Source organism: Orcinus orca, chromosome 7, assembly GCF_937001465.1.
Source record: "Orcinus orca chromosome 7, mOrcOrc1.1, whole genome shotgun sequence".
NCBI classification, from domain to species: Eukaryota; Metazoa; Chordata; class Mammalia; order Artiodactyla; family Delphinidae; genus Orcinus; species Orcinus orca.
In genome coordinates this window covers 27,865,104-27,892,335 of record NC_064565.1, presented here as the reverse complement: position 1 = coordinate 27,892,335, position 27,232 = coordinate 27,865,104, and the positions used below count along the sequence as shown (strand labels likewise).

Below are 27,232 nucleotides of genomic sequence, written 5' to 3'. Positions count from 1 at the left end.
AAACCAACAGAAAGATCAGCACAGGTTGATTTTGTAAAACACTGCGAAAATTCAAAGTGACAATGATTGATGGGGTATAGGAACAGGGGCTCCATAAAGAAAGTGGGAGACCATAAATTGGAAGTTCATTGCTCACTGTCACACAGGGAATGAAAGACACAGCCTGCAGCCTACCGACGTTGATACGAGGTGGACAGAGGCAGCCAGCCCCTCCTGGGTTTTTGTTGTCCAGGGATATCCATGAAGAGGAGAATCTCTGACCCTAAAGTCTGACCTCATGTCAACTCAGGATGGCCCTCGGAGGGACAATTTTTGAGCACTTAGTATGTACTGGCATTGAATGAGCCACTTCACCTACACTGGTCCACAGAAGAGGCAAACAGTGTAGACTTGGAGTGTGGGCTCGTAGTTGGCTGACTGGGTTCAAATATTGGCTCATGCCTTACAAGCTGTCTGAACTTGGACATCTAAGCTCTTTAAAATTTCCTTTTCCCAACCTATAAAAGGGAAAACTAATGGAATCTACTATATTTTTGTTAGGAGGATTCAGGGTTTAGCAGAGTGGCTGGCTTATAGTAAATATACAGTAAGTAACTATTATTACTAAGTTTCTTTTTATCAAGTGAGGAAACTAAAAATCAAATAGGATAAGCAACTTGCCGCAGATGGTACTCACACCCAGCTTCATCTGCATAAGGATGTCTGTGGTTCTGCCACCTTCTCTCCACTGATATCTTAGCTCTTCTTGGACAAAGAGCAGAGATCCTAAATGAAAAAGAGAGAAAGAATAATGCCTTCAAAGTACAGCACTAAATCATTCCTGGCTTCTGGAACATTTTTTTTCCCCTTCAGTCCCATTGTCCTCCTACCCGTCAGTGAAGCCATTTTCCTTGCACAAGTTAAGCCCACTTCTCCGTGGAAAGACAATGTCATCCATCCCAGACACAAGCCATGCTTAATAGAGAATGGCAGGCCAGGGTCATCCGCAAAGCCGCGTGGAGCTCAGCCAGGCCTCCCACATGGAAGGCGAGCTCACTGCCGCTCAACCCCACACCTCCTGGACGTTCTCCAGGAACGAGTGACAGGTCCTGCCATGTGGGCAGCTGAAGGCATGGGGGCGGTGGGAATAGTACAGGAGATGGAAGAAACATCGGAGACGAGCAAAAGCCAGACAGATGGCATGGCCTCACTGTAGGTGGCAAGGAAACCACAGCAGCAAGCTGGCTAAACGGGCATATGCATGGCTGAAAGGACCAGGAGAGGGCAAACAAAGTCAAGTCCCAAAGGCACCAGCTTGGTGAAGAACAACCGCAGCCAGGAAACTAAAGGAGACGTTCATGGACCAGTGACGAATCAAACTCCAGTGGTGTGAGCAGCTTGGGACTGATGGGGAAGGGGGATACGGGGCAGAAGTGGAATAATCAGAAACACGGAGCAGGCAGAAGTTTAGAGTAGGAGCCAGAAGCCAGCCTGGCCGGGTCTAAAAAATCCCGAACAAGAGACCACTAACCCAGGGATGGCGGGCGGAGTTAGGAAGCCTAAATGCACTAACACCAAGGGGTCTTCTGATGTCTCAACAAGGGTGAGGGACCAGATGGATTTCTGTTGGAAGCAGTCACCATCCCACTTCTCCGAGAAGCCATTGTTAATGGGCATATGCACATATATACAAACATACACGTATATACATATACACACATACATATTCTCAGATATTCAAAACAGGATTAGGCTACACGTATTGAACATATTATCCAATATTTTTTCACTCAACTGGATCAGGGACATCTTTCGATGTCAGTGAATTGACTGCCGCACGATCATTTCATTCAGTGGCTAACTGACTTAGCCACTCTCTACTGCAGGGCATGTATGGTGGGGTTGGATGCTTTTTCACTGCTATAAGCCATACCGTTATTATCATTGGTTTCCTTGGAATTAATTCCTGGATGTAGACTTGGTGAATCAAAGGGCAGAGGAATTTTTAAATCTTTTACTGTATAAGAAAAAAGGGGGGGAGGCGGAGGCTAAACCACTTTACATTCTCACCAGCAGTATGAAAAGGCAGTTTTCTACACACCCTTCCCAACACTATATATTATCATTACTTTGCCAATTTGCTAAGAAAAAAAAATGCCATGCCAGTTTTCTATCTGCAGTCCTCTGCTTACTACAGAGACTGAACATTTTTATAAGTGTATCCGTAGCCAAGTGCAAGGTTAATCCCCCTACAGGAAGATGTCATTGAAAGGGGTGAGTAAAACCCGTTGGCTGGCTGCTCAGACCCGGCCTCAGAGAGAGATTCCTTCTTCACACTCGCAGGTTCTATCATGGGTTCAAGGGGCTGCACCTCAGCTTTGCAAATGCAAAACCTGACTTCTTCTATTCACCCAAGTGTGTTCTCACTCTGGGAACACATGTTTGCTAAGAAAATTCACGGGAGATGGGTTGTTACACCAGGATGCTAATGTATCAACTTACAGTAAAGAAGTATAATCTTTCCAACAATGGGAATATTCATGTCTGAGAAACTAGGATACTCCCTTCTGGAAAACAAACTAGGAATCCAGTTACTTGACGAATAAAAACATATCCCCAGAGACAGAGACGAGCAGCAAGACAGTATTTCTAGAGACCAGAATACATCTGCAGGCAGATTCAGAGTCCACTGCGCCAGTGAATTCTATCTCTAGCTCCACATGTCTTCAGGACAGTAACTGTCACCAAGCCCATCCAGAGATCAACTCCCTTCCCAGACGCGGCCAGGAGAGGGTCTGTGGCTGTGGACGACCCACATGATGACCCAGCTAACAACTTCAGGTCCAGTCACCTCCTGCTCTCACCTACAAAGTTAATCAGTCACACATGGGCACAAAGCCAAGAGCCTCCACTGACGCCCTGCTCTAACCTTCTGGGCCAATCAACCAACAATCTGTATCCTCTATCTTGGTCTGTCTCTTCTGTCTATCTAGGTCTTGGTCTTTGTCTCTGTCTCTCTGCCTCTGTCTGTCTGTCTCTCACAAACACACACAAATACACACTCTCTCTCTCTCTCTCCCCGTTTTTTTGTTTTCTCATACCGTGGTCCAAATGTTTTCTATTTTGCTTTAGCCGTCTTTTATTGCATGAATCCACGTTTTGTCTCCCCACCTTGTACCTGTCTGAGACCGCCCACTGGTTCTCAAATTAGGATGTATGTACCCTGGAGGGTTCACCAAGGCTGGCCCAGAGTTATACTTGGAGGCAGAGGATAAACATGGCTCATCTATGAAAACTCATTTTTCTAAATGTTACATAATTTTAAACATTTTGAAAGTAGATATGTAGCAGAATACAAAATGAATGAGTTCTTCATAGCAAATATAATTTTTGAAAAAAAAAAGAGACAAAGAAATTGCATGTTGCCTACAATTGCTGATTAAACTCCTAACCAGTCCTCAGCATCCCGCACCCACACCCCACCATGGGAGGGCTATGCACCCCAGTCCTGTGCCTCTTAAGAACACTTCGGTGGGAAAGTTTAGGAAGCACTAGTAACCCCTTGGGGTAAAGGATAAGAGCAAAAATCAGACCTGGGGTCAGACAGACCTGAGGTCAGAGAGCCCTGGGGTCAGATGGACCTGGGGTCAGATAGACCTGAGGTCAGATAGCCCTGAGGTCAGATAGACCTGAGGTCAGATGGACCTGGGGTCAGATAGCCCTGAGGTCAGATAGATCTGGGGTCAGACAGACCTGGGGTCAGACAGCCCTGAGGTCAGACAGACCTGGGGTCAGATAGACCTGGGCTCAGACAGACTGGAGGTCAGACAGAACTGGGGTCAGATAGACCTGGGGTCAGATAGACCTGAGGTCAGATAGCCCTGAGGTCAGATAGACCTGTGGTCAGATAGACCTGGGCTCAGACAGACCTGGGGTCAGATAGACCTGAAGTCAGATAGACCTGGGGTCAGATAGCCCTGGGGTCAGATAGACCTGGAGTCAGATAGACCTGGGGTCAGAGAGACCTGGGGTCAGAGACCTAGGGTTAGAGAGACCTGAGGTCAGATAGACCTGTGGTCAGACAGACCTGGGGTCAGATAGACCTGGGGTCAGATGGACCTGGGGTCAGATAGACCTGGGGTCAGATAGACCTGGGGTCAGATAGCCCTGAGGTCAGATAGATCTGGGGTCAGACAGACCTGGGGTCAGATAGCCCTGAGGTCAGATAGATCTGGGGTCAGACAGACCTGGGGTCAGACAGCCCTGAGGTCAGATAGACCTGAGGTCAGATAGACCTGGGGTCAGAGAGACCTGGGGTCAGATAGACCTGGGGTCAGATAGACCTGAGGTCAGATGGACCTGGGGTCAGATAGACCTGAGGTCAGATAGCCCTGAGGTCAGATAGACCTGTGGTCAGATAGACCTGGGCTCAGACAGACCTGGGGTCAGATAGACCTGAGGTCAGATAGACCTGGGGTCAGATAGCCCTGGGGTCAGATAGACCTGGAGTCAGATAGACCTGGGGTCGGAGAGACCTGGGGTCAGAGAGACCTAGGGTTAGAGAGACCTGAGGTCAGATAGACCTGTGGTCAGACAGACCTGGGGTCAGATAGACCTGGGGTCAGATAGATCTGAGGTCAGATGGACCTGGGGTCAGATAGACCTGGGGTCAGATAGCCCTGAGGTCAGATAGATCTGGGGCCAGACAGACCTGGTTGCATCCAGGGGCACAGGACCTCCAGGGCATGCACCTTGGTGTCTCAGTCATGCATCTATCTCCCAGGGCAGCACACTGGCACTCATTCCTGGACTGACGTTCACACTTTCTCCACTCAAGGGGCTGGTGTCTTTGTAAATCCTAGTAGATATTCTTCCAAGGGTGGGAGAATACAATCAACTACAATCAACTCCAAGAACAACCTGGAACTCCAGGCAGGATGCAGGACCTTTGAGATCAGCTCTGAGTCCCAAGCTATTCAAATAGCAGTTGCACAGCAAATAAAAGTCATCATGTATTACCAGTACAAGAAGAATATGATAAACAAAATTAAATAGAAGTCTTGTGATAGAAAGTGAAATAGCTACTGCCAAAAAAGACAGAGAACACTTCTAAACTTGAAACATATACAAATCACGCCTTGAAATTGACTCTTATCTCTAGGTATCGTGAGAATTAACTAATGTTGCACTCCTGGAGAATATAAGTGATATATAAATGCTAAACAATTTACATTTGCCTAACCACTTAGGATGCATGCCGAAATACTGTGCAATACTGATCTTCTAGAAGATGAATCCCCCCTAAAAGCAAACGACTTCCACAGTGGCTTGATAAATGACAAGGAAATAGCAGTTTTATGACTCTCATACTGATGTTCTGTACTACGATGGAACAAATATTAAAAGAGAAAAATCTATTGATATCTCCAGGATAAGATTATGGTGCCTGGGTAGCTGGTACTTTCTGAAGAAGGCCATACCAACCGAACAGCTTTCCCTGAAGGCACTGGCACAGGAAGAAATGGGTTTGCTATTTCGGTGAACATTTCATGAACACTTAGATGCTAGTGCTGTGCTACATGTTGGGAATACAAAGGTAAATAAAGTGATTCCTGCCCTGAGGTCGCTTGCCCTCACTTGATATTTTGCCTTTGTCCTTTCTCTATCTTGCCGTCCCCGGGACTCTCCCAGTCTCCCCAAACTCAACAACCTGGCAGTCATCCGACACCCCTCCTTATCCTTCAAGTGCCAAATCCAATTAGTCACCAAGACCCAGGGTCCCTCCCACTTGGTTGAGAGTGGCCTCTGAGGCCATAACTCCCCGACACTTCCAGGCTGCCTTGGCACTGGAGAAGGCCCTGAGGCACAGAAGCAAGGAGGACCTGAAGCTGTCCTCTATAGCCATGGCTGAAATCCCAAGTAGACCCAGGGATGTGATAAGGGGCACCCAAGTATCTGCTCTACCAGTTGTGCTACTCAAAGAGGACCACCGAGCAGAGAGATGACGAAAGGAACATTCAGTGGGGAGACAGTGAGGATAAGGACGGATGGAGGAAAAAAGAGAAAGAAAGATGGTAGGAACATGGACAGGAAGGAGACGGAAAAGGGACAGAGTCCAGAAACCAAGTGAGAGGGAACAGTTAGGACCCCAGGAAAAGCTCAGTCCCTCTGCTGATGAACGAAGAGCAGAGAGCAGATTTTCAGACAAATGGGATAATGCCACTTAATGAAATAGGGTTAGGAGCTCTTAGAGGTCTCCGGTATTAATTCAAGCAGAGTAATGGAGGTGGCAGTCAGGAGGGTATTAGGAAACACAGTTGAAAAAAAGACACTGGGTTTCACCCCCAAATACGGTCATATTCTGAACAGAAGAATCTGAGAATCTTCAGTTTGAAATGTGCAACTTCAAGGAAGAATAAGCAAAGGCAATGACCTGGCTCGTATGTCCCACAACGACTGGCAACCTCTACTGCTAGAAAAAGTGTCTTCCTGCAATGGTCTGAGATTCCTAACGAAATGTGACTGGGGGGTGAGAGTGGGGGAGGGAGCTGGCACCTGGAAGTTCTCTCTCCTCCAAAACCACCTTTCTCATCAGCTCACGGATGCCTGTAGTTCCAGTTTTGTTGGTGGAAGGGAAGAAATGAGTGACCGGGTGTTGAATGCCGATCCCATGCTAGCTCTATGCCAGGGGATTTACATACGTTAACTCCTTTACTCCTCATGGTACCCTCTGAGGTAAAGATGTCTAACCCCCATTTCACAGATGAGAAGATTAAAGCTGGGAGTGGTTAAGAAACACTTCCTATATCACACACCTAATAAGAGGCAGAGCCACAACTCGAGCTCTGTCTTTCTGTACCAATGTCCCCAGTCTTTCCCCTGCACCATGTTGTGTCCATCGGGCTTAACACTTTACCTGCTGGGAACAATGGCAATACCCCTAAAAAGAATCACACACTTTTAGACGTCACTAGCTTTGCTCATTCATTCAATACCTGTCTATTTAGCACTTCGTTGGATTCATTCATTCACCAGGTATTTACAGAGTCCGACTAATGTGTCAGGTGCTATGCTTTGGGGATAGCACAGTGAATGACCAGCTGTGATCCCTGTGCCCTGGTGGGGAAAAGGGACACAAGACAATTAAATAAAAGAATTACAAATTGCAAATTTGGAATGTACTATGAAGGAAATAAACAGGAGGCTGGGTCAAAGGGAAATAGGGGAAGGGTGGCCCACATCGGAAGTGACATTCAAGACAAGCTCTGTCGAATGAGAGGCTCAGGCATGGTGCTGGGAGAAAGGGATTCCAAGCAGCAGAAATAACCCATGAAAAGATCTGGAGCATGAAACAAGCTTAAAGAAAGCTCAACTGACTGGACAATGGTGAGTACAGGAAGCAGGCGTGTGCAAGGTGCTTGAGAACAGGCGGGGCCCCATCCTGCAGGGCTCTGTGTGCTCTTTGGGGACTCTGGGTTTTGTGCTGTGTGCAAAGGAAGCCGTGAAGGATTATGACCGGAGAAGGAATGTGATCCAATTATGTTTCTAAAAGATTTCTCCAGCTGCACGTGGAAAACAGACTCTCAGAGGTCAACGGTAGGGACAGGGAGAACTGTTAAGGAGGCTGCTGGAGTATTCTAGAAAAGAGACCAAGAGGGTCTGGATTAGAGTGGTGGCAATAGAGGTGGAGGGAAGTGGCTGGCTCTGAGATCCTCTGGAGGCTGAACCAAAAGGACGTGCTCACACGTAGGGGAAGTGAAGACAGAGGTGACTACTGGGTTTCTGCCGGAGAAATTAGATGGATGATGGAGTCGTTACTGAGGTCGTAGCTCACAAAGGTCACAGAGCTAAGTAAGGGGGAGGATTGGGACTTCCCTGGCGGTCCAGTGGTTCAGACTCCACGCTCCCAATGCAGGGGGCACAGGCTCAATCCCTGGCTGGGGAACTAAGATCCTGCATGCTCCATGGCCCGGCAATCCAATCAATCAATGTAGGCAGTGTGATTCCCCAGGCACACTCACCACAAAGGCATCTGCCTCTAGCTGGCGACAGAGACGGGTAGCTCATTCCCTTATTACTCTCCTTGGCCCTTTCCTGCCTAACTTACTGCTCTCCCTCATCCCCACAGACGTCCTTGCTCAGGACCTGGGATGGCTCTCCTCCCTGCACTGACCTTGTCCAACATGGTGATGATGCTCAGAGAGGCAACTCTCACGGTGTTGAGATTTCACATCCCCTCCACCCCCTCACAGCTACAAGGTTAACATTACCAGCACCCTAAACGTTGCTCCAAATCCCCATAGGTGCCCCGACTCCAAAACCTGGGCTGGGAATATTTAATCTTCATTTTAAACCAGACACTGATCAGATCAAACTCAGGTACTTTGGACGTAGGTTGACATGGCAGAAGAGCAAAGGGAGTAATCACTGCTGATAAAACGGAGAAAATGGAAGAAAAAGCTCTTTTAGCTTAAATTGTTTCCTATAAAACAGTTTTGAAGGTAAAAGGTACTATCTTCTTGTCAGTGTCAACATTTCTCTCGCTGGGTAAGTGAAATTATGTTTCTGTCAATGATGAAATCTCTCCAAAAGGGAGGTGACATTTTGCTTGGGTTCTGGCAAGGAAAGACTGGGTCTAATGAAACTGGTAACTACACGGACGCATAAAAAAACATTTGCATAGGAGGCAAGCAAACATCACCCCATTTCTACTGTCTGCAATGAGTGTATGCCCAGAACTCTTAAACCCTGCCTACGCTAATATGGCTCAATTGATTTGATGAGTATTTTTCACTGAATTTCTGCCTGGTGTTTGGGTTAGAGATAGAGCCAGAGACTGTATGCTACTGCTTTCTCTCTATCACCTATTATCCAAACTCATCACTTGATTTTCAGCGACCAATATTCAGATGCCTTTGCTATCTGCCCCATAACCTCGAGCAGCACCATCTTGCTGATCCAACCAGAGCCACAGTCTATCACCTGTTCATCTGAGCTCAGTTGTATCACAAAATCAAAACCAGTATAAGAGATGCCAGATCCTGCATGAGAATTCAATATTCAAGGCTCCTGATCTGAGGAGGCACTGGTTTTCCAGCTGCACTTCCTCTCCCTCTGTGTGATGGATGGCATGCCATCTGAGCCCAGGAGAGTTAATGCCCTCACCTCTAAGTAGGAATCCCTAAGACTTACAGCTACAAAAAGGAACCAAAGGAACTGCTTTGAAGGGTTAAAAGCAATTCCCTCCTGGAGGAGAGAACCAAGGCCCCTTTATTTCATAGTTGCTGAGCTGAAGCCTGCAGTTTGCTTGGCATCTAGCATGAGCTTGTGCCCAGAAAACCAGAAATGACAAATAGAAGCAGAAGCACAGCTTGGGCACACATTAATATGTTTGGACTCAGAGGAGGTAGAACTCTCTAAGATATTAAGGGGCATTTTTGTCCCACCTTAGAGTACAGCTCTGACGCTCTTCTCAGATCTTTTCATGGTTGATTTTTCTCAAACTAACAGTTGATCTAAGTCATGGGTGCATTTTGGAAAGTTGTAAATGTGGAGCTCGAACCAAGCTAAAATTGCACATGTATGAGAAACAGAAAAGGCTGGAACAAACAAGTGAAGGAGAATTCAGAGGGAAGAGTTTAACCATGTCCACGGATCCATCCAAAGAATATAAGCAAGTGCTACTTTTATTCCCAGTCACCCAAACGAATATTGGGAATTGAAATTAAAAAGCATTTTTTCTAAATTATGCCATTATACAAAGCATCATCACATTTTCTCCCACTTCTGTCCTCTTCCTCTTTCCCCACCCTACCCTGCCTCTAAATAAATCAAATTTACAACGTAAGATGTGGCCGATGATAAGACGCAACATTATTCTGTGAGCCATCAAGACAGAAAAAAATGCTGCCAATTCAACCCTGACACACACCTTGGTTTCAGAGATGTTGAAATGTGAAAAAAGGGTTCATCTTAAAATCTATGAACCACAGTATACACACAGGCGCACATGCGCGCGCACGCACACACGCACATCATACGCGTCCGTGAATTCCTCTAAGCAAGGGTAGAAAAACTGTCATCAAGAACCAATTTTCCAAACAGGCTAGATTTGTGCCGCCCCTTAAAAGCAGGGTGTGGGGAATTTGAACTTTATTTTATGGCATACATTTGCTGCCTGAAGACAACTCGGAACACCATTGACAGATAATGGACCACATTTCATATCTGAGAAATGTCTTATTTTTAAAACTGAAAGCAGAGAAAGTCATTAGGTTTGCTTTCACTCTTGCCACAGAACGGCAGGGCAATTTTCATCATACCTACTCCTTTTTTTTTTCTTCATTTTCCTCTTCTCTCTTACATTCGCCTTTATTCTTGCTTTTTTTTTTTTTTTTTTTTACTTGAAATCTAGTTTAGGTGTCTCCATATCTCATTAATGTGGTCTGCCTCAAAGGTCCTTAATAATAACTTATTGTACATGTTTATTACACTTGATAGGAAGTAATTTTATTGAAGCCCCTTTTGTTTCCTCGTTTGCTGATAATCTTGTGTCTCCACACCGGTAATACTGTCCCTAAGAAATTAGTATTTTTAGCATTATTCTTGTTTGTTATAACCAGGGAGATGATAATGAGAATTCATGAGGCTGCAAAACAGGTACAGTGACTCCATCTCTAAAACAGCCCAGTGCCTAACTGTAACGAAGATGCTTTGTACTTATTTGGCATAATATTCCTGACACCTAATAGTGGTCATTTTCTCTCCAACACTAAGGATTTGTTTAGATCGATTACTCATTGCATTGGTTGTTTGTTAAAGCCTTATCTAGGCCACTCATACAAAAGGGGGGGTGCCAATTAATTGAAGTTTAATCATTCATCAAGTCAACATTTATTAAGTGCCCGATCTTTTCCCAGACATTCTAGCAGGCACTGCGGATAGGTCTTGGCAGAAAACGGAAACATATCCGAATTAAAAATAGCCCAATGTATTTGTCCCTTCCAGCTGCTATAACAGAATACCACAGACTGGGTAGCTTATAAAGGATAAACACAGTTCAGGAGGCTAGAAGTCTGAGATCAGGGTGCCATGGTCCGATGAGGGCTTTCTTCTGGGTCACAGACTTCTTGTTGTATCTTCACATGGCAGAAGGGGCTAGGGAGCTCTATGGGATCTTTATGAGAGCATTAATCCCATTCATGAAGCCTCACCCTCATCACCTAATCACTTCCCAAAGGCCCCAACTTCTATCACCATCGCATTGTGCATTAGAATTCAAAACGTGAATTTTGAGGGGAAACAAACATTCAGAGACCATAGCATCCAACAACCTCCAGACAGTTAAACTTAGCACTGTCCCTTCTAAATTTCCTCCGTCTGATGAGCAATTATCACCTCCTTCTCTGGATTCCTGTTGCCCTCAACTAAGACAGCTCGAGCCTGTGGCACAAAATATATCCTTAATAAAAAAAGAAAAACGGAAGCATCATTTAGAGGCATAGCTTATTCCATTCTTTATGTCTTCTGCTTCATTTCTCTGAGGCCTTCAGACAAAAACTAGAACATGTTTCAACTTTACTTTAACCATATATTATGGAAAATTTCAAGCATATAAAGTAGAAAGACTAGACTATGAACCCCAAGTACTTATTCCCAGATTCAGTAATTATCAACAATTCTGCCATTTTTATTTCATCTCTGCCTTCCACCTTTTTTCATATTGGATTTCAAAACCCAGATCTCCTACCATTTCACCCATAAATACTTCAGCATGTATTTCTGAATGATTGGGATTTTTTTCTCTTTTTAACTTCACCATAATGCCATTATCTCATTCAACACACTTAACAAGAATTTCTAATTATCACCTCATAACCACCCTTATTTTTCCCTGATTGTCTCAAAAATGTATTTTTATAGTCAATTTGTTGAAATCAGCCTCCAAAGTTTGCAAATAGCATTTGTTTGATTAGTCTTTTAAGTCTCTTTCAGTCCAAAACCGTTTTCTCTCCCTTTCTTCTCCATGCCATTTATGGACAAATGACAAATTGGTCATTTGTCCAGTGGTTGAATGCATCCTTGTGGTGTCATCCAACATGTTCCCCTTTCCTCTGTATTTTCTATAAACTGGTAGTTGGATCTAGAGATTTGATTCCATCTAGGTTCAATATTTTTAGCAACAAGATGTTATGGACCATGCTGTGGTGTCCTATTGCATCACATCAGGAGGCACAGAATGTCTGGTTGTTGCACTTTTTGTGATAATCAATGAGTTCAGGTGATGTCAATCTGATTCACCCACTAAAAAGCCTCCCCATGAACTTTCACCTAGTGTTTGTGTAGCCATTGATAATCACTGCCTAGAGCCACTATTCCATCAGAGATTTTTCCAGTTAATCAATCATTTCATGTCACAAGTATACCACAGAGTGAAATAACTTACCCTGGTATTGATTAAACTAAATCAGAAAAAACTACGGTTAAAACATTTTTTAAAGCACTGAAACACACTTGAGACTGTTATCTAAAAAATAAATAAATAAAAGTAGGAGAGTTCAACCTATAGATGTCTCCTCCTCTTTTGAAAACAAAAACTCCATTTTAACTGAAAATTTCCTAGACCACCTACTTGATAGCACTTGCCTTTTAATACCTATTGATTAGGAAGATGTAGATGATGAAAAGCTTCTAAATTCAGTGACCCACTAAACAGATTTCTAGTATATTAATCATAGCAGTAGTCTACACACCCCTGAACTATAGCAAAGCATGTGTCCTAAGGATAAAACATAATTTTAAATTATTCAAGATGCAATCTTTCCACCTCTGTCTTACATCCCAAACCATGCCCTCTGAAGAGCTGATCACTGGTGGGACTGGTGGAAGGAAAATTTCTTCAGGCTGAGCGTCACAAAAAGTCTGTGGGACCTTACAGAGAGCAAAGAACAAGATTTTCTGGACAATGTGCAACAACGCGGATGGACCTAGAGATTATTATACTAAGCACAGTAAATCAGAAAGAGAAAGATAAATACCATATGTATATGTGGAATCTAACATATGACACAAATGAACTTATCTACAAAACAGAAACAGACTCACAGACATAGAGGACAGACTGATGGTTGCCAAGGGGGAGGGAGGGTGGGGGAGGAAGGGATTGGGAGTTTGGGATTAGAAGATGCAAACTAGTATATAGAGGATGGACAAACAACAAGGTCCTACTGTGTAGCACAAGGAACTCTATTCAATATCCTGTGATAAACCATAATGGAAAAGAATATAAAAAAGAATGCATATATGTGTATAACTGAATCACTTTGCTGTACGGCAGAAATTAACGTAACATTGTAAATCAACTATATGGCAATAAAATTTTCAAAAATTAAAATTAAAAAAATTTAAAAAGATTTTCTGGCCAGATTTTCTCCCCTCTCCACCCTTTGATATTTTCAAAAGAGAATGCAGAAGGCTCACATTCCTATTCCAATTACATGACTTACATACGTATGTGTCAAATATGGTGTTGATTCAGTCAACAATGTTTTCTTACAGATCTACAGCTCGAGGCAGCCCTCTTTTCTTCCCCCACTGGGGTCCACAGTCCAGCAACTCCCTATATGGGTCTCTGGTACTTTGGTTCCGAACACTTCAACCATAGGCTCTACTGCCATCACCATCCTGCGATAATATTAAGACTACACTCCATAAATCTAGAAGGCAAACAAGTATGGTCCCCCAGAGAAGGGCACCTTTTAAGCTAGAAGTTGGTTCCCCAAGACCAACTAGATAGCCCACAGCAGCATCAGTCCTAGTGGCCATCAAGGTAAGGAGGACAGACTGATGGTTGCCAAGGGGGACCAATGGCCTACTCTCCTGCTGAGGCCAGAAGCACACACGGTACAATTGCCTGGTTAGGCTGATTGCTCACAGACAAGATAGGAGGCTAATCTGGCCATTGACCTAAACTCTGATGTCTGCAGCACACATTCATAGGGGCCCCAGACTCAAGCCTCCTTCCTCTGTATAACAGGCCATTTGATATTTCTGCTGACATTCTTCACTCAAAGGTATTTTATTCCAGATGTCATGAAGTGAAACTTTGGAAATCGTGAAGCGACTTGTTGCAAGCAGAGCTGGCTTTACAGAGATGCTGAGATGAGGACCAGCTTCTATCCATCGATCAGAAAGAATCTGCAAAACATCTTAGATGAAAGACAGCTACGAAAAGGGCTGGGGAGGCCGAGTGGACCTGAGTAGAATGCTGAGGATGGCAGCTAAACAGGGACTCCAGCTCCAATTCTGTTATAGAGCACTTTTCCCAATATTCAAAAACCAGAGGGAACAACTTGCCATGATCCAAAGGGCTAAGTCTACTCTTTTCATCAAGCCTTGCCTGATATTCCTCTTAACATGTTTTTAGAACTGCTCAACCAGAACATACGCCTAAAATGCAAATCGGGGGGATGGGGAGAAATAAAGTATCATGTTGTCACTGATTCCAGCCTATTTTTAAAAATATTTTATTCCTTTTTAAAATAAATTTATTTATTTTATTTATTTATTTTTGGCTGCATTGGGTCTTCGTTGCTGTGCGCAGGCTTTTCTCTAGTTGTGTTGAGTGGGGGCTACTCTTCATAGCGGTGCGTGGGCTTCTCTTTGCGGTAGCTTCTCTTGTTGTGGAGCATGGGCTCTAGGCGTGCAGGCTTCAGTAGCTGTAGCACGTGGGCTTCAGTAGCTGTGGCTCACGGGCTGTGGAGCACAGGCTCAGTAGCTGTGGCTCATGGGCTTAGTTGCTCCATGGCATGTGGGATCTTCCCGGACCAGGGCTCGAACCCACGTCCCCTGCATTGGCAAGTGGATTCTTAACCACTGAGCCACCAGGGAAGCCCTGATTCCAGCCTTGAGGAATGAATCCTGACAAGAGCCACGTAGCATTTTCTTAGAGAACCACTGTGTCTTCCTCCTTGCCTCTTCCAAATGAAACTGGACAGTAATAAAGTCAGGCTCAGCATTCATTCATTCATTCATTCACTCAACATTTAATGGACAGCCCTATGCTAGGAGGTACAGCGATGAACAGGACAGATTGCTGGTCCACGATTTCCTGATCTAACCAGCGATATCGAAAGCTATGCCACTAACCTCAGAGCCTCACGGTAGGACGATGCTGCAGGAGAAGTGAGTCTCTCGTGCTGTGGATGCAGCATTCTAACTGTTCAGTGGGCCATGAGGGAAAGCTATGCAGGGTCATGCCTTTGGAGTCTTGATGTTTGCTCCTGATTTTTTGCAGCTGCAGGTGTGGCCCTGGAATAAGAAGAGGCTGGATTCTACTTACCCTGCAAGAAACTCCATGTCTCAGCTTTCTGGGTTTTCTGTGGTCAAAGCTCTTGCCCAAGAAGGGCAGTCACCTGAGGAGAATGATTCCTGTAAAAAGAAGAGAGCGACTTAACCGAAGCTAAGACCTCCTCCCCAGGAGGACTGTGGAGGAAGAAAGAAGAAAGGTGACTCTTAACAAAGATCTATTGCGGATGGGTGCAGGACAGCAAAGATGCGATGAGAAAGCTCAAGTCCAGGCCCTATTTTATTAATTAAAATTTTTATTGCAGTACTTGTAGATTTACATGCATTGTAAGAAATACTACAGAGAAAATCCCCTGTATGCTTTTCCCAGCTTCCCCCAAAGGCAACATCTTGCAAAATCACACTCTACTATCACAAACAGGATATTGACAGTCATATAATCCACCAGACTTATTCCAATTTCCCAGTTCTACTTGTACTCATTTTTGTGTGTGTCTATAAAGTTCTATACAATTTCATCACCTGTGTAGATTCATGTATTCATCTCAACAGGAAAGAAAATGCGCAGCTCCAACAGCAAAGGATCCCTCATCCTGCCCTTTTATGACCACAACCATCTCCCCTAACACCTAACGACCACTAAATCTGTCTTCCATTTCTAACTATTATCATGGTCTGATTGTTATATAAATGGAATCCACGATACTGGCTTCTTGGGATTGGCTTTTTTTGCTCAACATAATGCCCTGACTATCTGTCCAAGTTGTGTGTGTATCAACAGTTTATTCTTTTCATTTCTGAGTAGTATTCTATGGCATGGATGCACCGTAGTTGAACCCTTTACCTGTTGAAGGGCATTTGGGCTGTTTCCCATTTGGGTCTATTATGAGTGAAGCTGCTATGAACATTCGTTTCCGGTTTTTCCAATGCTGAGGGACATAAAATTTAGAGTCTACATTCTGGGACAGACCCCACTGGTAAATGGCCACCGAGTGTTGGGCTCACTGTGCACGGGCAGGCTGTGGAGGTAAAGCATTTCCACTCCTTAGACACAGGGCTAGCTGCTGAGTCCCGGAGCTTCAAGGCCCATCACCATGTGGCCCCTGGTCAGCATGAGGAATGGATTGGAGGAGCCTCAGCAGCGCTGGCAGGAAAGAACGCCAGGCGTCCCCTGCTGCTCAGTGTGGCTTCTCCAACCAGGAAGTGCCTGGGCAGTGGCCGCAATGCAGATTCCTGGGCCCAACCCCAGAAATTCTGATTGGGTCACTTCAAGGTGAGCCCAGCAATCTGCACTTATATCAAGCAAACCAGGTGCGCCTCCCTTGGCTCCTCCCGCTTCCTGGTGTTCACACTTTTGTGTAATCTCCACTTCAGTGTGGGTGGGACCTGCGACTCGATTCTCAGCCAATAGAATATGACACAGGTGATTAGGTTATGTTATAAAAGACTCCATCTGGCTAGGAGACGTGCTCTAGAGACACTCCATGCTGGCTCGATGAAGTAAGTGGCCACGTGGGCCAAAAAACCGCCAGTGGCCTCTAGGAGCTGCGGCAGCCTCCAGCCTCCATCACCAAGAAGTCATGACCCTCAGCCTGACAACCACACCTACCTGAGTGAGCTTGGAGGTGGATTCTCCCACAGCCCAGCAGTCAACATCTTGATTGCAGCCTCATGAGAAAACAGGCAGAGTGCTGCAGACACCGTGAAAAACAGTATGGAGGTTCCTCAAAAAACTAAAAATAGAGCTGCCACATGACCTAGCAATCCCACTCCTGGGCACATGCCTGGACAAAACTACAATTCAAAATGATACACCCCAATGTGCACAGTAGTATTATTCACAATAGCCAAGACATGGAAACAACCTAAATGTCCATCAACAGACGAATGGATAAAGAAGATGTGGTGTGTGTGTATGTGTGTGTATATATATAGATAGATAGATAGATAGATAGATAGATAGATAGATAGATAGATCATGGAGTACTACTCGGCCATAAAAAAGAATGAAATAATGCCATTTGCAGCAACATGGATGCAACTAGAGATTATTATACTAAGTGAAGTAAGTCAGAAACCAAGAAGAAGATACAGCTGAGCCCTGCCCGGCCTCCTGACCCACAGGAGATAACAAATACAGGTCGTTTTAAGCTCCAAAATTTGTGGTGCTTTGTTACACAATAGAAAATGAATACATCACGTGTTAGGAACTGAATGTTTGGGTCCTTGCATTATTCATCAGTTGAGATCAAATCCCCAGTGTGATGGTATTTGGAAGTGGGTCTTTGGGAAGTGATTAGGTCCTGAGGGCAGAACCCTCATGAATGGGATTAGTGCCTTACAAAAAGAGGGCAGAAACATAACTGGCCTTCTTTCAGCCATATGAGGATACAATGAGACGTCATCAGTCTACAACCCAGAAGGATCTAAGACAGAACCCTGCTGGCACCCTGATCTTATACTTCCAGTCTCCAGGACTGTGAGAAATAAATGTTTATTGTTTAAGCCACCCAGTCTATGGTATTTTGCTATAGAAGCCCGAGCTGACTAAACACCAGGTGAATTCTGCTGGCTCTTGCCACGGAGAAAGTATCAAAATCTCATTCTCACGTATAATGGAATAGAACAAGGAAATAACTTGATGTCAAAAGCACCCGACTCTGCCATTTACTGGTATAAACTTGGGTAACTTCTTCAGATCTCAGTTGCTTCATCTATGAAATGGAAATAAAAATAACTTCCTCATGGGAAAAAAATTTTCTATCCAGCAATAGATAACCAGTATACTGAGTGGTTCTGATGCAGAGTGGTGGGCCCTACCCTGGACTGTACCTTGAGAACCACAGACCAAACCAAGGTGGGGCTGAGCCTCAAGTAGAGGGCAGTAAAAACCTGCCTCAAACCAAACCCTATGGTCTCCTTCTTTTTTTTTTTTTTTAAGAATCTGAAAAAAAAAATATTTATTTATTTTTTTACAATGGTGTGTTAGTTTCTGCTTTATAACAAAGAAGAACCTAGGGGTAAGACAGGAATAAAGACACAGACCTACGGTCTTCTTGACATGAAAGACCTGCTTGTCCCCTGGGGGGACCCTTCAGTTCCTCAGAAGCACTTTGGAGTTTGAGTAAGGACTGTCACCTGCCCCCAGGCTGCCATCCGACTCTCCCACCCAGAGGTGGCCCAAGACTCTACTTATGGAATCAAACAGCAGATACTTTGTATACAGTCTGTCTCCTTTTACCACTCTCTGAGGTAGTGGGGAGCTTCTGGAAAAACCTTTGGGGTCTTAAATGCCTCTACTAAGTTTTCTAGTATCTAATTGGTCACAGCATCAGCTTTTAAATGGCAAAAAGACGGACAGGTACAATTATGTGTATATAAACACATATATACATTTATTTGCCTTAGTATCTTCCTCTTCCTACACACAAACACACACAGAGGAATGCAAGCACCATAACATAAGGGCAGGGAATTTTCCTGTAGTGTTTAATGATATCTCTCCTGAGCCTGACAGGTATTTGTAGGAAGGAAGGAGGGAAGGAAGGAAAGAGAGGGAGGGAAGAAGGGGGTGGGGTGGGGGGAAAGCTAGACTAATCAGTGAAATTAATCCAATATTAACGGATGATTATAGTTTCCTCCTTTCACACCCCAAAGAAGTAGTTAGGAGAAATATTCCAGGGCTGAATATGGTATGGGGATTCATATTCCGAAGGCAGTTGTCCATCCCCTTTCGGGGACAGCAGGGACATCTTAACTTAACTGCATATTTATCTGTCATAAGATAGCCCTGGTGTCCTCCATCAGCCACAGTGTGCAGCCAATTGAAGACAGCACGCATATGTTTAGAAAGCCCAGCAGTGACACACCACTGTTCACCCTGAGACTTCTGCTCGTGATAATCCACTTCCTGTCAAACAGCGGATGGCCCACTGGGGAAGGGCCTTGCTGATGCACGATAGCCATAACGGGCCAGTCTCTAAAGAGACCACCCAGTATGAAAGCTGATTAATAACAGAGTCAAGCCTGAGAAGGAAGCTTCTCTTTTTTTTTTTTTTTTTTTGCGGTACGCAGGCCTCTCACCGTTGAGGCCTCTCCCGTTGCGGAGCACAGGCTCCGGACGCGCAGGCTCAGCGGCCATGGCTCACGGGCCCAGCCGCTCCGCGGCATGTGGGATCCTCCCGGACCGGGGCACGAACCCGTGTCCCCTGCATCGGCAGGCGGACTCTCAACCACTGCGCCACCAGGGAAGCCCGGGAAGCTTCTCTTTAACTTTCAATTTCCTACTCTGGCTGAAGACAGATGTGTAATTTGATTTCAACATGGCTTTCTGAAGCTCTAGATTTCTCGAGCAGTAAAACCAGCTTCGTGGCAATCTTTTTCCTCCTTCACCACTTCCTTAGCTTGGGGGATCAGATTCTTTCAAATCTGTCAGATTCAGACGAATCTGATGAGCTTCCTGCATTATTTATCCTCGAGTAAATGAGGAAAACCATTCACAGCTTGCCTCGGATCTCTTGGCAAATCTAACCACTGAGCACACTGATGTCCTGTTTAATCAAATAATTTATCTACACAGAATCAACATTTCTATTCATACTTCACATTAAGAAGAAGGAAAGCAAGGCACTGTCACACATTCTCTCCTTTAATTCTCAAGAGATATAAACTTGTTCTCCTCCCTCTTAAGAAAAACTTCTTAAATTGCTAGTCTTTCATTTGGAACCATCACCTCTCTTCACTCTGGGAAGTGAGGGCAGAAGAAAGGGAAGGTACTGGAACATGCACTGACCGAGGTCTGCCTGGCATGTGCTGCCTGTGTGTGCACGTGCCTGGGAGAAAAGGAAGGATTCTGTCTTGCACCAGATACCTTCCCTGCACCTTCCCCAGGCTCCCCTATTTACCCGAGGTTCCAAATGAGAGATCAGAGAGCAGCACTGAGGCAGGCTGTCTGCCTCCTGGGTTTTGGACAATGCGCTCTGACTCCCTGCCTCTGTACATTAACCAAAAAATATCAAGTGCTCATTATGTGTAGGGCACTGAATGACAAATATGTGAAGACAGAAGATCACCCAGTGGGGAGAAGGGAGTGACCCTGTGCCACACTCAGCGCTGGGCACTGACACACATTTTCCCCTTCAATTCTGACAAGATACAAATTTGTTCTCCCCTATTTAACCCATGGAGAAACTGACGCTCAGAGGAGTTAAGTAACTTGCCCAAGGTCACACAGCCAATAATGAACCCAAGCCCATCTTCTTCCTGCTACATCACAAATTATCCCTGGTCTGCTGACTATTAGCTACTGTTCTTCCCCATGTCTTTGTTCCCTCCATTCACAAACAGTCACCACTTTATCTGGGTTTTTCTTCTTTCTACTACTACAGGATTAGGGTTACTCTCTCCCCAGATAACTTCCAAAAGGGTTATTCTATGTTACTGCTAAATTCATCCAACAAGTGCGGCCAGATTTTGGGAGAATAGGGCGATTCATCCTCAAAATATGCAATGTAAACACCACCCGGTACAGCTGTACACAATGTAGGATATGAATCTTTACGTCAAGAGCTGAAAAACAGCCGCATAGCACAGGGAGATCAGCTCGGTGCTTTGCGACCGCCTGGAGGGGTGGGATAGGGAGGGTGGGAGGGAGGGAGACGCAAGAGGGAAGAGGTATGGGAACATAAGTATATGTATAACTGATTCACTTTGTTATAAAGCAGAAACTAACACACCATTGTAAAGCAATTATACCCCAATTAAGATGTTAAAAAAAAAAAGAGCTGAAAAACAAGTGTGTGACCCCCCTAAGAAGAACAAATTTTGGTGGCACAAACCCTTAAAAACATAACTTTTATTTCTTCAATAGGGGTCTTTCCTTAAAACTGGAGAGATAAATAACCAAAGAAGCAAACAAATAAATGAATAAATCAGTAAGGCTTCAAAGGAAGTAAGGACCATAGAGAAAAGCTAATGTGTTCTTTCTCTGCTGTCACTGATCAAATCAACAACGCTCTCTACCGCCGTGTGGCAGGGTGTCTCTTGCTCTCCTGTGCATTCACCCCTAAGAGCAATGACATTTGCTGATTACACCCATTTGGTTTTCAGAGGCCAAGGTGGACTGTATTTGCCTCTCCTATTAGCCTAGCAATACCTCCCTGTATTTTTTGCAGTAGATTTTCTGAACAGCAATAGGCTCTAATCAGTCTTCCTGGCTTCATTTCTCAGAATCTCACAGTCTCCTCAAGGAACATTTCAAACCTGACTTATCATCATTACCAGATGCTAAATAGTCACCAGATTGCATATTATTTATTACACCTAGTTCATGTCCCTGTTCTAGACTCATGGGTCGAATCACAGAGCATGTGAAAGACTGTCCCCACAATACGTCACGGAGACTCTACTATAATGCAGAGTCACGTTTTGAAGGAAGCATTTCACCCCGCACGGAATAGCTCTGAACAGCAGCTGGGTCCTACGTCTCTTCAAGGCTCTGTCCCATATCCAGGCACAGGCTCCCAAGTGGCCCCTGAGCTGCACGCCTGTCGACGCAAACAGCAGTCACTTGCCCACCTCTCTCCAGCGGGGCCAAAGCACACTGCCATGTGCCCACCCCGCCCCGCCGTCTGCTGCTCTATCACAGAGCCTAGCAAGCAGCTGTAGGAGAAAGTGATTCCAGGTTATCCCTGTGTGGGCAGAAAGCACCCAAAGGTTACAGTGAGGTGAGAAGGGGTCACAGGACTACCCTTCTGGGACAAAACGACACTCCCACTTCGACCCATTCTACAGAACAAAGAGCCCCCAGTGGTGACCCTTTGAAGGACACAGGTTGCACCCTGCCTCCCTCAGGTCTCCCAATAGGCTAGCAGTGGCTTTCTATACCTCCCAGCCCCCTCCTCTCTCCCCCAAAGGAGGGAAACTCGCCTCAACCATGCACAAGTCATGGTGAAAGGGGTTCCAGCTGAATTCTCTTCCAGGGAAATGTCTCTAACTTACCCAGGGTTTTGTGCTCTAAGAAGACCTTTCAAAGCCCTGACTGCCCAGGAAGCAGCTGTCTGATGTGGGTGGGGGGATAGAAGCAGGCTCAGCCAGGTCTAAAGACCCAGGAGACCAAGGATGTGTTCTGTATCACTGCAGGTGACAGAATTAGAACCAAGAAGTAGGTGAATGAAGGGTTTCTCCTCAATACAAGAAAGAACTCCAAACAGAGTTTGTCCCTTTCGGGACAGTCAGGCTTGTGGAAGGGCTAAACAAAGGTTGGGTAATAACTTCCAGGGATGGTGCACGAGAGGCAAACCAGGAACCCGCTAAGACCTCTTCCACCTCGACATTGGTGTGACCCTGAGGGGCTACGCACATGAAACTCACAGGGCCACAGCATTCCACACCTGCAACGGATTTCTGAGTTCATCATGTCTAGAGGCTGCAAATTAGCACCCCCAAGTTGAATTCAGTCCAGGGGAAAACTTCATTTTGTTCAGAGTGTTGTTGGTTCACACAGGTTTATTGTTACATGCCATATATTTGAAAAGTAAATGATTTCATATAAACCTCTGGATTTTTCACCTTCTCTTTAAAAAGAAATTAGAAGATCTGGTCACATGAGGTCTGCATTCAGCTTGAAGCTGACTAGTGGGCCATCCCATTTAGATTGGGCTGTGCTCTGCCTCAGTCCCCACCATCCCCGATTGCCCCCCAGCCTCACAATAAAGTTGGTGTTCTGTTGGCTTTCTGTTTCATTGTTTTGTTTTCTTCCCAGTCCTCTTTATCCAGATGTATTTTCTGTCTTACCCCTGGGGCCAGGAGTGTTTGCCACTGCTGGCCTAGTGAAACCTTGATGAACTGAGGCTCAGAGAAGTTAAGTGACTTGTCCAAGGTCACACAGCCAGCTAGTACAAAGCAAGGAACACAGGTTTTCTCATGGCCACACTGCCAGCCTAGGGATGGCTCATTTCTCTGGATTGATTCAACTATTTACATCGAGGGTGGGCAAACTGCCCCTCTGCACTTCCATTTAACATTTTCTAGGGATCAAGTTTCCACATTTTCCCTTAAAAAACCAATAACAATAGCAAAAAAAAAAAAAAACCTTCTTTCCAGCTGACTTTGCAAATAACTAGCATCCAAAGACCAAACACCCTTTTGTGTGTCCAATAAAAAATCGACCTGATGAACATGTACAATTTCAATCTTCCTTGTAAAATCAGGAATAGGCCAAAACCTTATTATTTCAGACTCTGCCTTGATAGTCCAAATCAATAGTGCAAACGAGATTTCTGGGGGAAAATGTGAAAGTAAGTGGCAGAACACACAGGTGTTAAGCCACCAGAAGCACGTTCAAAGCAAGGAATTAAATACAAATAATTGATAAGCTCGTTACAAGTCATCCTTATCTATCTATATATATATATGTATTAGGGGCTTTATAAGACATCTCTCTATAATCTAAATTGAGTTACTGCCCGTACTTGAAAGTGACATAACTGCACATCTCTTAAAATCTTCTGTAATCAGACCTATAAGCTGATTTAAGCTGCCTATCTCCCAATTAGTCAGGATTTGTAAGGACTGAGTAAACGGAAGAAAAGCCTTGTTACGGACTTTTAAGTTGTTTCTTTCTTTTTTTAATTTTTTAGCCACGCTGTGCAGCATGTGGGATCTTAGTTCCCTGATCAGGGTTTGAACCCACACCCCCTGCCTTGGAAGCGCAGAGTCTTAACCCCTGGACCGCCAGTGAAGCCCCAGGACTTTCAAAGCTTTTCCTTGGGGGGTAGGAGATCCCTTTCGGCAAGGCCTAGGTTTACTCACTCGGTCTGTGTGGTAAGCTGAGTTATGTTTTGCCCTGGCCCTAAACAGAGATGCGGCTTGGGTTGACTTGCTATCCGGTCCCCTCACAGGAGGGAGTTGGACTTGGCTAGGTCAGGTCACATGTCACATTTATGCTCACATCTGAAATGAGACTAATTTTAACAGAGCGAGTTAAAAGTAAGATTGCCTAATCGCTGAGGCCACCGATATTGAGCTGTCAGATTAGAAAACTGGGGTGGGGGGTTACCTTCACTGTCCATTAAGCCTAACACTCAGGGAGACACATAACAGACCAAGCAGTCACTGTGGGCTGCCTACCCAGGATCCATTCTCCTTTCCTCCTCCTTAGGAAAACCCACATTGTGGTCAGGTATCTAGGATTGATAATCAGCTAGTCCAAAACAGACAGACTTACTGCTGTGTATAGAGAGCATCCATCCTGATTGGTGGTGTCCAAATTGTGCTGGATGTAACATTAAGAATTTCAGTTCTCTCCCCAGATAGTCTAAGAACCAGTCGTGACTATAGAAATGAGTCCTGATTAGTATCAGCCAATCACAGTCATCCTATCCTTCTTGCCAGTGATTGGTTCAGGTACCCTGACTTTAGGCAGTCAGTACAGGGTATTCCCACTGTTGACTGCTATTGGGCCAGGGTTGGGTCCGCAATCTAAACCACCCAATCAGACTGAAGAGAAGGAATACTTAGTCCATAATTGAGGGAATGAGTTTTCTCTCATTCACAAAGAAGTCACTTGTCTCAGCTGTTAATGGCAGCCCTCTTGAAACTCTGAGGACAGAGCCTATACATGGATAAGGGTAAGCAGGGGATAGAGCCACAGTCCCAAAGATTCAGGTACTGTGCCTGGAGCCTGCCCTACTTTCTGTCCTCCGTTACAAGAAATAGTACATTTCCTCATCGTTTAAAATACTTTAAGTGGGATTTCTATTCCTTGCAGTCCAAGGTATCCTGTATTTACACAAGCCAATATATTCAAAGCAGGTTAGAGGGACTTTCCAGGTGAAGCCAGTGTCTTAACCCATCTCACGCATTTTTAATCAGAGTAGAGAGAACAACTGTTGGCAGCTGCCGAGAAAGTCCAAGGTCTTTAATGAACCCATACAGTGCACGCACACACGCTTGTAACTGCATAAGGCAGGGAGGTTGGCAATGTGGGGAAAACATGGATCTGGAGTGAGACAGTCTCAGGTCCATCTCAGCTTTGCCTCTTAAAAACTCTGTGACCACAGCAAAGCGTCAATACCTGTAAATTATGGGATAAACATATGTCTTACAGCATTGTTCTGAGAAGTCAATGAAATGCAGCATACAAAATATCTAGTGCACAAGATAGAAGATCAATAAGTAAAAGACATTTTTCCTTCTCCTTTTGCCACCCAAGAAGTCCTTCCAGACCCCCTGACTCAAAGCTCCAGGCACCCCATTTGTTCCATTTTCTAGTTCATCCCTTTCCTTTCTTCCCCTCTAACCCCACACTTGTTTAACTCTTTCTATCCATGGTTATGTTTTGTGTGGTTGGTGTATGTTTTTCACTGATTCCATTTACTGGTACTTACTCTGTGGCAGGGACTGTTATGACATGTAATGCTCACGACCACAATCACCCACTGAAGAACGTGATATGCTTGTTTTATAGTTTATGAAAGGAGGCCCAGAGAAGTGATATAAACCTGCCCATGATTTTTTTCAAAGTTAAGAGCAAGGAATTCTAGGCCAATGGGACTCCAAAGGCTGTGCTCTTTCGCTACTTCATTATCCTGTCCATCCAAGGAATAATTTATACTATATAGCTTCCAGTGGACTGAGAGTTATTCAAAAGTATGGCCATTGTTTTCTAAGGGAAGGTAGGTAATGCAAGGACTGGACAGTTGCCTATTCTAAGACGTCATTGACAACACCCACTTTGGGCTGCCAGTTGTGCAAGCCTTCTTGACGCCTGAGATACACAAAGAAGCAAGAGACATTGAGCTGTTAGGAACCATGGTAGTGTTTGTTCAAGTCTTTATAGGCCAAGGTTGAGGCCTCATGAAGAGGACTCAGGGAAACCTGGCTGGAGTTTAGTCCAAGGAGAGAGTCTGTTGGAGGGCAGCTTCTAGCCAGCGGGCCGGGCACTGACAGAGCCCCCTACATAGCAGAGCAGTAGACGGATGGGACTGACAGTGAGAGGTCAAAAGCCAGGCTGATGATCTTGAACTCTCCTTTAGAGGGGAGATAAGCATCAGTCCCATTTTGCCCAAGATTGAGGGGTTTCCCAGGATGATAGACATTTGGCGCTAAAATGGGGAAAGTCAGGCAAACAAGGACCTGTGGACCATCGCCCTGCTTGGAGGCACAAGGCACCTGGGAAAGGTGATTGAGCAGGAAGGCACTGTGTGTGTGTGTGTGTGTGTGTGTGTGTGTGTGTGTGTGTGTGTGTGTGTGTGTGTGTGCGTGTGTGCGTGTGTGTGTGTGTCAGAATTCGTAGTTTCAGGAGATTCCTCCAGCTGTAAAACTTAAGGCCTCAAGCCTCACTGGCCCTTTAGCGGGTCAGGTTGTGTGGTGTGTCATTGCACCCTGGTTTGCTTGTTCTGGGAATCAATGTTCCAAAGTTTCTGAGCTGAGATGGGTCTGCCTGCTTTGCTTTGTGAACCTCAAACTTCACACGATAGTGTGTTCCAAGAACTGTTGGAGAAGGTAAGACCATTCATTGCTAGAACTGAATTTAACTGCATTAAAGAACACTGAGGAATCTGACTCAGTGCAGGAGTTGGAATTCACTCGTCACTGATATCTAGCTAGGCAAGTGACCCTAAGCACACTCTTTACCTTCCCTAAGCCTTGGTCTCCTCATCTGTAAAATAGGATAAAAATCCCACAGAGCTCACAGGGTTACTGAGAGAAGTAAATGAGATTATGCATGAAAGGCCCTTAACAGGGTGCCTTGGAATGTATTAAACATTCAGTGAATAGCAGCTATTGTTATAATCAATCACAGTGGTGGTTTTTGTTGTTAAGCATGGGAAAGAAGCAGGATTTTATCCATAGTGTTTAAAGGTCAACATCCTGAAACATTTCCACGGGGTTGATTTTGAGGTGGAATAAACCAACATGAGGAATCTGTCACATAAACAGAAGT

The 27,232-nt window shown here is 44.9% G+C and overlaps 1 long non-coding RNA gene across 1 annotated transcript in view; it reads right to left on the bottom strand.

Moving 5' to 3' along the window:
* Positions 1-675: 675 nt before the first annotated feature.
* The window catches only part of LOC117199756 (uncharacterized), a 98,232-nt gene continuing 71,675 nt past the window's right edge, over positions 676-27,232 (bottom strand). The window contains exons 3-4 of the long non-coding RNA XR_004481077.1: positions 15,320-15,408; positions 676-765 (exon numbers count right to left, since the gene is read on the bottom strand). This is a non-coding gene — a long non-coding RNA (uncharacterized LOC117199756). The remainder of the gene's footprint in view (positions 766-15,319; positions 15,409-27,232) is intronic.